The sequence below is a fragment of the Vigna radiata genome, chromosome 5, assembly GCF_000741045.1.
Source record: "Vigna radiata var. radiata cultivar VC1973A chromosome 5, Vradiata_ver6, whole genome shotgun sequence".
Lineage (NCBI taxonomy): Eukaryota > Viridiplantae > Streptophyta > Magnoliopsida > Fabales > Fabaceae > Vigna > Vigna radiata.
Genome location: NC_028355.1, coordinates 6,249,038 through 6,259,270, shown reverse-complemented (window position 1 = coordinate 6,259,270; position 10,233 = coordinate 6,249,038). Strand labels below are relative to the sequence as shown.

General features: G+C 34.2%; 1 long non-coding RNA gene across 1 annotated transcript; it reads left to right on the top strand.

Annotated features, from left to right (window-relative positions):
* The first annotated feature begins 5,721 nt into the window (after window positions 1-5,721).
* On the top strand, window positions 5,722-8,184 carry LOC106760778. The gene is made up of 3 exons (XR_001375663.2): window positions 5,722-5,914; window positions 6,031-6,071; window positions 7,764-8,184. It is a non-coding gene; the product is annotated as an uncharacterized LOC106760778 (long non-coding RNA).
* The last annotated feature ends 2,049 nt before the right edge of the window (window positions 8,185-10,233 follow it).

Sequence of the window (10,233 nt, the reverse complement as noted above, 5' to 3'; positions counted from 1 at the left end):
ATTTTCGGTGGAATTGGTCCGAGGGTCGGTTGACTTTTCTTCTTTGTTCTCTTCCAATCGTTTTAGTCTTTTCTGAGAACACAATCCTCCAATGGGTGGTTGACCTACAAAAAACACTCTGACGCTCAAGTTAGATATGTTTTATAAAGAGGTTTATATTTTATTAAGATAGATCAAGGTTATTTTACTTGAACGTCAATAGTATATATATATATATATATATATATATAAGTCTTGTGTAGTCAAGCACATTCATTAATCATTAAGCCACGCAATCAAATCCAATAATACTTTGCTAATATACCTGCTAATTGTCCATTAATATCATATTCTCGTGCAATATGACCTGTCAATCACTCATAAATAACCTATATTCATATTTAATATGGTCATTAAATGTATTGATTGGCCATTAATGATATTTACCTTTCCTAGTTAGTGTTCGACTGACAGCTGATCAGTTGCCTGCTTTGGCTCTAGATTCTCCTTAGCTGATTGGACACCAGGGTATAGTACATTAAGTCCCCCAAGCCCCGAGCAGCTGTTTACAGGTGCGAAGGGGTTTAAGTATGCCGCACGAATTTAAATTGGCGAGAAAGATTGATTACCAAAGGATTTGATGACGAGACTTTGCCGCTCGGATTGGGACGAGAGTGAGAGTTCACGTAGAACGTTCCCTACCGCTTGGTTTAGGACAAGAGTGAGTCTGTATAGAACCTCACCGCTCGGTTTAGGACCAGGGGTTCTTGGAGAGCGTCCCCTAGGGTTTGTTGTATTTCATGAATGACATTTGTCTGTCTAACTTTGGATTGATCTCTCTTAATTACAAGTCTCGAGTCTCTGGGCATGTAAGGAAAGAAGTGGCGCAATGAGAAGTGGCTTTCTATCCGCCACCCACTTTTGCTGGAGTTAAGATATACCATGACCTGCAATAGATTCATCCTAGTGGCTTTCGACAACAAGTAAGAGACAAGTGTTGGAGTTAATAAACGTTAGCCAGTGGTTTTATAAGACATTAGTCTAAGTCTTATACTTTAAATAGAATGATGATGACATTAGAACCTGATAAAGTTGAACGTTTGTTTGAACCTTCCTGTACATGATATTTTTACTCACAAAAATATGCGTTAAATAAAATAAAAATTATAATTTATAAATTATAATAAAAAGTATTGGAACATGACAAGGTTGAACATTATACTAAACCTTCCTGTGGAGGATATTTTTACTCATAAACTAAACCTTCTTGCGGAGGATATTTTTACTCACAAAAATATGAGTTAAACAAAATAAAAATTATAATTTATAAATTATAATAAAAAGTATTGGAACCTGACAATGTTGAACGTATGACCGAACCTTCCTGAAAGTTCTCAAAAGAAAAGACATGCCTTTAGAAATTATTACGGAATTTTTTACTTTTGTTGCAAAACCTGATATTGATCCAAAGTAGCGATGTCGAGACCGAGGGCGCGTCTGGTTCCTTGTGGTTTCATGGGAATGTCGTTCAGCCCCACGGTGGGCGCCAAAATGTTTCGGTGGAATTGGTCCGAGGGTCGGTTGACCTCCCTTCTCTGCTCTCTTCCAATCGTTTCAGTCCTTTCCGAAAACACAATCCTCCGATGGGTGGTTGACCTGCAAAGGACATTCTAACGCTCAAGTCAGATATGTTTTATAAAGAGGTCTATATTTTATTAAGATAGATTAAGGTTATTTTACCTGAACGTCAATAGTATATTTATAAGCCTTGTGTAGTCAAGCACATTCATTAATAATTAAGCCACGCAATCAAATCCAATAATACTTTACTAATATACCTGCTAACTGTCCATTAATATCATATTCTGTATGACCTGTCAATCACTCATAAATAACATATATTTGTATTTAATATGGCCATTAAATATATTGATTGACCATTAATGATATTTGTCTTTCTTGGTTAGTGTTCGACTAACAGCTGGTCAGTTGCCTGTTTTGACTCCAGATTCTCCCTTAGCCGATTGGTCAGCAGGGTATAGTACACTTTCCATTATTATATTTAGTTGCGAGTAAATTTTGAATAATCACTTAAAAAAATAATATGATATTTCTTTCCATTATTATATTTAGTTGCTAGTTAATTATAAATCACAATATTTGTGTCAAATTGAGATGAGTTAATACATAATGTTTATAGGTAAGTAACCTAATAAATGTATTTGTAATAAAAGAAAAGGTATTAACTTTATTTCAATATCCATCATCACAAATATTGATATATTGAAATTTAATGATGTTTTATTTATTATAACTTAATAAAAATTTAGTTGAGGGGTCTTGCTTCCTTAACTTAATAAACTAATTTTGTTACTTCTTTATTTTTTACATCCCAATTTAAATAATTTACGTTAACATTGACCAATTCGTTTTTTGTATATTTTTATTATTTTAATTTTACCTCAATATAAAAATATAATGTATTATATTTCAGATTTAATTTGTATTTTGGTTTCAGCACTTATGGAGTTTATTCAATGTGTTTTTTATTTTTGTTTTTTGTTTTCATGTCTGGATTTTATTTAAATGGTTTAATGTATATTTGTTTTTGTTATTTTAACGTTAATATCTTTAAAAAGTAATCTCATGTCAATATTTTGACTTCTTATCCTTTTATTGAGTTTTTTTTTTTTGTTGGTTTTTTTAATTATAACAATTATTTATTTGTTTAATTCCAGAGTTTTCAATCCTGTATACTTGAAAACATTTAAGATATTTAATAAATTTATTGATGCTTGTTTGATGGGTGTCGCGGCCCATACAAATTTAATTGCATATGAGAAATGCGGTATAGTTAGGGAATGACTCATAGGTCGTATCTCAAGGACCAATTCAGGAATCAGGTCAAACACATAGTAAGGGGAGTTGTTGAAAAGTTTGTGATGAATACAGAGGAATAAAATTAAAACACTGAAGCAAATTATCACAGACAAACAGAATAGACGATATTAAAGTAACTGAAAATACTGAAATTAAACATTCAATATTGAAATGCGTGAACAATAAAATAAAATTCAATTGTAACAAGTAAACTAAAAAAATAAAAAAATAAAAATAAAATAAAAAAAACACGTTAAGCTAATAATTAAAATACTCTTTGAGGTGGAAATAAAGAGACATGCTTAGCTAATAAAATGACTAACGTGTTGGAATAAAAGAGCACATGTTATATCTAGTAATTGAATTTCAATTTCATCACGAATAGCTAAAAGGCAAGAAATGATTCTAGCAAAATAAAAATTAAATGTACTTTTCAAATGGAAATTAAATGGGTGCTCCAGGCCGTGTACACCTTTTTGCTTTCTTTATCAATCACTGCTTATTGAAGAAAAGAAATGAATGATTCCAAAATAATGTAAATCACTGCCTCGGCACCAGGTTTTTTAAGGCAAGGAATTAAATGGAATTTGACAAATGGCAGGAGCGTGAATCAGCCCATCGGATGTTAATTAAATGATTGAAATGTGCTTCTAAAACTTTCTCCAGCTAAGGAAAGGTATCAAGTCCGTGACACCAAGTGCTATTCAAGTTTTCAAAGAAAACATTCCAAACCCAAATGTGAAATATATCTCTTCAATTCAATAAAGAAAACTATAAAAAAAAAACAATAAAAAAAATGCTGCAACTAATAAAAAGGAAAGAGCAAAAAAAATTCTCCTTCATTCAACCAATATCCCAGACCGTGAACATGATTCAAAGCATAGAAAAAGAAATCTTTCTTCAGCAAAATGATCGTCACCTCTAGACGTTCCAGCACCCTTTATATCTCTCTTCCAAAGCAAGCCTCCTACCAAGACGTCAAATGTGTAACTCCAAGGCCGTGCACCACTATCTAGCCAATTAAATGAACGCTTGCTTCCAAAAAGAAAATGAATGTGCTGCTTAAAAGCCCAAGTTCTCAATGTTGATTAAAGAAACCAACGCAGCCCAAAGGAAGGGACCCATGCGGCAACTTCCTGCTGCACCAATTTTTCATTCATGAAAATTAAAATGAAATGCACCGTGCAGCTCTCCTTTCTCCTGGATGAATCCTCCCGACACCACCTCCTTACGTGAGCTTCTAAAATGAAGACAAAATCCTCCGCTGGACTTGTGCTTGGTGGATGTGACACCTCAATGAAAAAGAACAAAATCCTATGCCCTCCAAAATTAAAAACGGAATGTCCATCAAAACCCGTGAGCCTTAGTTCTCACATTGTAGGAACGTTTAAGGAGCCAAAAAATGAAAAGTAAAATCTGCAGAGTGTGTTACGGCTGCAATCCCTAGGGCCTAGTATGTGTCATGAAAAATGGGTGGAGTAAAGTGTCAAATCATCCTACTCTACAATTGGGCTTAGTCTACACTACCAAAAATTGGCCCAAAATTACAAAACTTGGTTTAAAAAGCCTAATATACTAAATTAAAATTTAATTAATTCTAAATTGTCTTTGTGGAGAGTCTTGAATAAATTGATGTGACTCCAAATGTCCCAATTTGTATTTCCAAAATTTTCCCTGAAAATAATAATGCAAATAATTAGCTCAGAAAATTCAAATTAATTAAAATTAGAATTTCCGGTCAAATTAAGCACAATTACCAAAAACGGAAAAATACTGGACAATTAAACACAATTTCCTGATTAATTCTAGCACAATAAACTAAGTGAAATAAATAAAATATCGACTCATCAATTTTCTTTAATTTTTTTTTCAACGTTACCGTTAAAAGAGTAGAACAGATGTCAAACCATTCGCGACTGTGTATTATCCATCCATATGTGGATTGTGTGGGTCTAATTTTTCTGTGTTTTCATGGGGCATGACAATCATATCCTTAAAATTTGATGAAATTAATTATCTTATTATCGAGCAATTTATTCATTTAATCCAATATTGCATTATATTTCCCTCACCATTTTGTTGTTTACACGCTGGTTTAATATAGGCCCTTGATCGCTTTTGGGAAAATGAAAATGACATACTTGTTGTTACTGATGTTGCTGTCAGGGGTTTTGATATTTCTAGTGTTAGAATTGTTGTCCACTATGAGCTTCCACATGCAGCAGAGGTATGAAATACCTTGTTTATTTGATTCTTATATTTATGTAGTGAACCTAACAAACCATAGATAACATTGATTTATGAGCATTCTGTTGCAGTTAATCTTTTCTTCTAACAGTTAGTGCAAATTGCTTAGTGATAACTGTTATGCACTTTTAGCTCCTAATATTATGTAGGTGAGGGATTTGTTTTGTCCATACATGTTATGTTTTCTATTTTGATTCCCTGTTTTCCATTTAACCATTTGCAATGCAGACGCAATATTATATTTTATTTCCTCATATAGGGTCAGAGTTTATATAAAGGGAAAGATTTGAGCAAGTTTTATCCAGTTGTTTTGGGAGAAGATATAGCAACATTGGATGCAGATGAAGAAAGCTCAAGGTAAATTTACTTGCTCTTACTTGCTTGGTATCTGCGTGAATGTAATTTCTTTGGAAGCCGATATGTTGACAACGAATTTTTGCCAACGATTTGCCAACGCCATGCGTCATGATTCTATTTGCCATTTTTAATTTTTTTTTCAACTAAAAAACTGATATGAAAAAGGTGTTTTTTGTGGTATTCCGAAAACACCCTCAATCGTTTTAATCAGACTTTGTTCTTGGAATGCTTTATCTCTCTCCATTTTAGGTTTTTCATTTTCTCTGAAGCTCTCTCTCGATCCATTTTCTCTGAAGCTCTATCTCAATCCATTTTCTTTGAAGTTGTTCTCGGTGTTACCATTTATCTAAAGCGTTGAAAAGTGGTAAGCAATCTTTGTCATCCCATCATGGAGCACGTGATTGATGGCAAGTTTAAATTGGGAACGGGTCTTTTGGGGAGCTCTATTTAGGTATGTTTATGTTTCTTTTCCCTTTTTGTTTTGTTTTGTTTTGATGTTTCATACTTTATCGTTTTACGTTTCTATTGGTGTAAAAAATGTTGAAGTTATATTTTGTCTCATGTTAGGTGTTAATATATAAACTGGAGAGAAGATGGCTGTTAAGCTGGTATGTTAATTTTCTTGAAGCTTTTGAACCTTTCTCTGTCTGGATGGCCCACACATTTTTTTATATTGAAATCTGTCATGGAGTAACCCTTCCTTATATATGTGCGAGTGAGAGGGATTGTATATTCTGAAACTCATTGCAATAATTTTTGGATTTTAAACCATACCCTGTATCACCTATTTTTGGCTATAATATGAATTATGACCTTGCTTGGATTTCGTTCCTCAGAGTTTAGTCTATCTAGATTCATATGCTAGTTGCATCCATTATTTATTATTTTGACAATCTTTCAATCCATTTAAAACATTTTCTTTTCCATACAAGTGTACTGTATTTTGCTTGCCTTTCATTTGTGGACCAATCTTTTTATTTGGTAACTTTTCCTTTTTATTTGGTGTTGGAAGATGTAAGTTTGACTTTCACATAATTTTATTGTTACTGAAGGACTTTTATTCCTTCCTTTTTCGTTACATGGAAAAGAAATAGGATAAAATAGGTTAGGTAACTCAATATTTAGTTAAAATTGGATTTAGTACATACCATTCAAAAATTGTGGTGTAATCCTTTCATTTTCTAACATATGGTGAATCTTGTACTTGGTCAAACTAAAATGAATTATGGGACTAAAGACGGAAAATTCATCATATTTCATAAATACAGGATCCAAAACTACTGTTTTTAAAATGTAGGAACTAAGGTCCAAAACCATTTTGTCCATATTTTATCGAACCTAAATCACACTTTACTCAGAAATAGGAGGCTCTATCTGAAGTTAATCCTGTTTTGTAATACTCCTTGCCACTCATTGATTAAAAGTGACAAATTAACAGTCAACAAATATTGGAAACAAGTTTAAAGCATAAAAAATGAAGCAAAAGAATCAAATACAGATTAAGAAGATTATCATCTTATAGTTTTTCTGACAGATATCATGTTAATGTCATTAATATTATTGAAACACAGACCATGGTTATATTTTGATGAAAAATATTTACAAGTCTCAAAACAAACTGCATAACAGTTACTTCTTTCAATAAATATTTACTATTTAAGTTTATGTTAAGCAACAATTGGCAAGTTGATATTTTTATATAGTATTGTCTTTATTATAACCTTGTGTGATTTAACCTTGTAACAGAAAAGATAATGATAAAGTTGGCGTATAGCAAAACAATGGTGATGCAGATGCAGCCAAAACCAGCCCACCATTTACTCCCAGACTCCTCCAATTTTCATCACTCATCATTTCAATAATTAAATCCTTCTGCAGGATTCATACTTACATAACTAACATTTATGATCATTTCTTGTTTACTATATGATATCATGAATATATATATATATATATATATATATATATATATATATATATATATTAAAAAATATTAAAATATGATAAGAATCGGAAGCTGCTTTGATTAGCTTCTTGTAGAATCAACTGCTGCTTTTAAAGAAAATTAATTCTTATGATTGTAAACAAACATAAATTAGATTCTTCTTTTTTAACATGTCTAAATAATAATCACTAGAACATTTTATTTAAAAATCACTTCATTACTAATTACTAATATTAAGCAAGAGGTGCATAATCATCTTAGAGGTTGGAGATTATATCAAACTACAAGTTCCACAATTTAGGTAACTTGTTTGAATGAATGGTTTTATACAATGATAATTGTCATGAATTTGCAGATGTTTGATGATTGTGGTGTATCAAGGAAAGAAATGAGTGAGACATTTATGAAAGCATCAGTTAATCCAACTGGCGAGGATTTGAAGAAACGAAGAAAGTCAACAAGCAATATGAAACACCAAAAACATATATGGTGCTTTAAAGGAACAAGATGCTCTATTTGAAGAACTTGAAGAAGAGTTATTTGCATTGCAGGCCGAGCTGCTTGAAGAGAATAATAAAGATGATGGTGATTACAGTACACCATGTAAAGAACATGACAATTACAATGACTTTGCATGTGAGGGAGGAATTTACAGCCATGAAACCGTTATGAAGGAAGGACTACGCCGAAAGTGTTACAAAAGCAAAGCTTGTAGAACTCCTTACACTGGAATAGTCCAAGACTTTATTTATCTATGTAATTTGTATTTGGAAGAATTATTTTGATTCTTAATAAATAAATAAAGTGGTTATTCGAATTATGAATGTTATTTTCATTTCATTTGTTGTTCGATAGTATTATTTAATAGTCATCCTTTGTGATTGTTATAACAAATGTCCAATTCTGTCACCCCTATATGGATGGAAGACCAAGTACAGGTGTTCCTAGGTTCAGAGGGGACATACTACACCATTGACACATGTCTGATGCACGTGTAATCTATTAAAGGAGCCTTGTAATAGCTTACCAGTGGAAAAATCCACTTTCTGTTTTTTGACTAGTGAGCGATTACAGCCACTCTATAATCGATTACACGGGCACATAAGTCACAAAGTTGCTCTTCCTCACACATGCACTTGGATAAAAAACCTCCAAAACCCCTAACCAGTTGTTGGTCCTCAAAAAACAACCAGTAATCTCAAAATCATAACTTAAATTCTAACCAAGTTAGTACCCACCACACACCGGGGAGCCCACTCTACCAGAGGTAGGGAGCAGCGTTGGACTTTTGGTTCAGAGGCACTGGTAAGCGATTACAGCCTCTCTGTAATCGATTACACAGGCACATAAGTCACAAAGTCCATCTTGCTCACACATGCACTTGGATAAAAAACCACACAAACCCCTAACTAGTTGTTGGTCCTAAAAAACAACCAGTAATCTCAAAATCATAACTTAAATTCTAACCAAGCCAGTACCCACCACACACTGGGGAGCCCCCTCTACCAGAGGTAGGGAGCAGCGTTGGACTTTTGGTACAGAGGCACTGGTAAGCGATTACAACCTCTTAGTAATCGATTACACGGGCACATAAGTCACAAAGTCCATCTTCCTCACACATGCACTTGGATAAAAAACCTCACAAACCCCTAACCAGTTGTTGGTGCTCAAAAAACAACCAGTAATATCAAAATCATAACTTAAATTCTAACCAACTGAGTACCGACCCCACACTGGCGAGCCCCCTCTACCAGAGGTAGGGAGCAGCGTTGGACTTTTGGTATAGAGGCACTGGTAAGCGATTACAGCCTCTTGGTAATCGATTACACGGGAACATAAGTCACAAAGTCCATCTTCCTCACACATGCACTTGGATAAAAAACCACACAAACCCCAAACAATTTGTTGCTCAAAATCATAACTTAAATTCTAACCAAGTCAGTACCCACAATACACTAGGGAGCCCCCTCTACCAGAGGTAGGGAGTAGCATTGGACTTTTGGTACAAAGACACCGGTAAGCGATTACAGCCCATATGTAATGGATTACACGGGCACATAAGTCACAAAGTCCATGTTCCTCACACATGCACTTGGACAAAAAACCACACAAACCCCTAACAAGCTGTTGGTCCTCAAAAAACAACCAGTATTCTCAAAATCATAACTTAAATTCTAACCAAGTCAGTACCCACCACACACTGGGGAGCCCCCTCTACCAGAGGTCGGGAGCAACGTTAGACTTTTGGGACAGAGGCACTGGTAATCGATTACAGCCACTATGTAATCGATTTTACGGGCACATAAGTCACAAAGTCCATATTCCTCACACATGCCCTTGGATAAAAAACCACACAAACCCTTAACCAGTTGTTGGTTCTAAAAAAAACCAGTAATATCAAAATCATAACTTAAATTCTAACCAAGTTAGTACCAAAAAACACTGGGAAGCCCCCTCTAACAGAGTTAGGGAGCAGCGTTGGAGTTTTGGTACAGAGGCACTCGTAAGCGATTACAGCCACTATGTAATCGGTTACACGGCCACATAAGTCACAAAGTCCATCTTAATCACACATGCACTTGGATAAAAAACCTCACAAACCCCTAACCAGTTGTTGGTCCTCAAAAAACAACCAATAATCTCAAAATTATAACTTAAATTCTAACCAAGTTAGTACCCACCACACACTAGGAGCCCTTTCTACCAGAGGCAGGGAGCAGCGTTGGACTTTTGGTGCGAAGGCACTGGTAAGCGATTACAACCTGTCTGTAATCGCTTACACAGGCACATAAGTCACAAAGGCCCTCTTCCTCACACAAGCACTT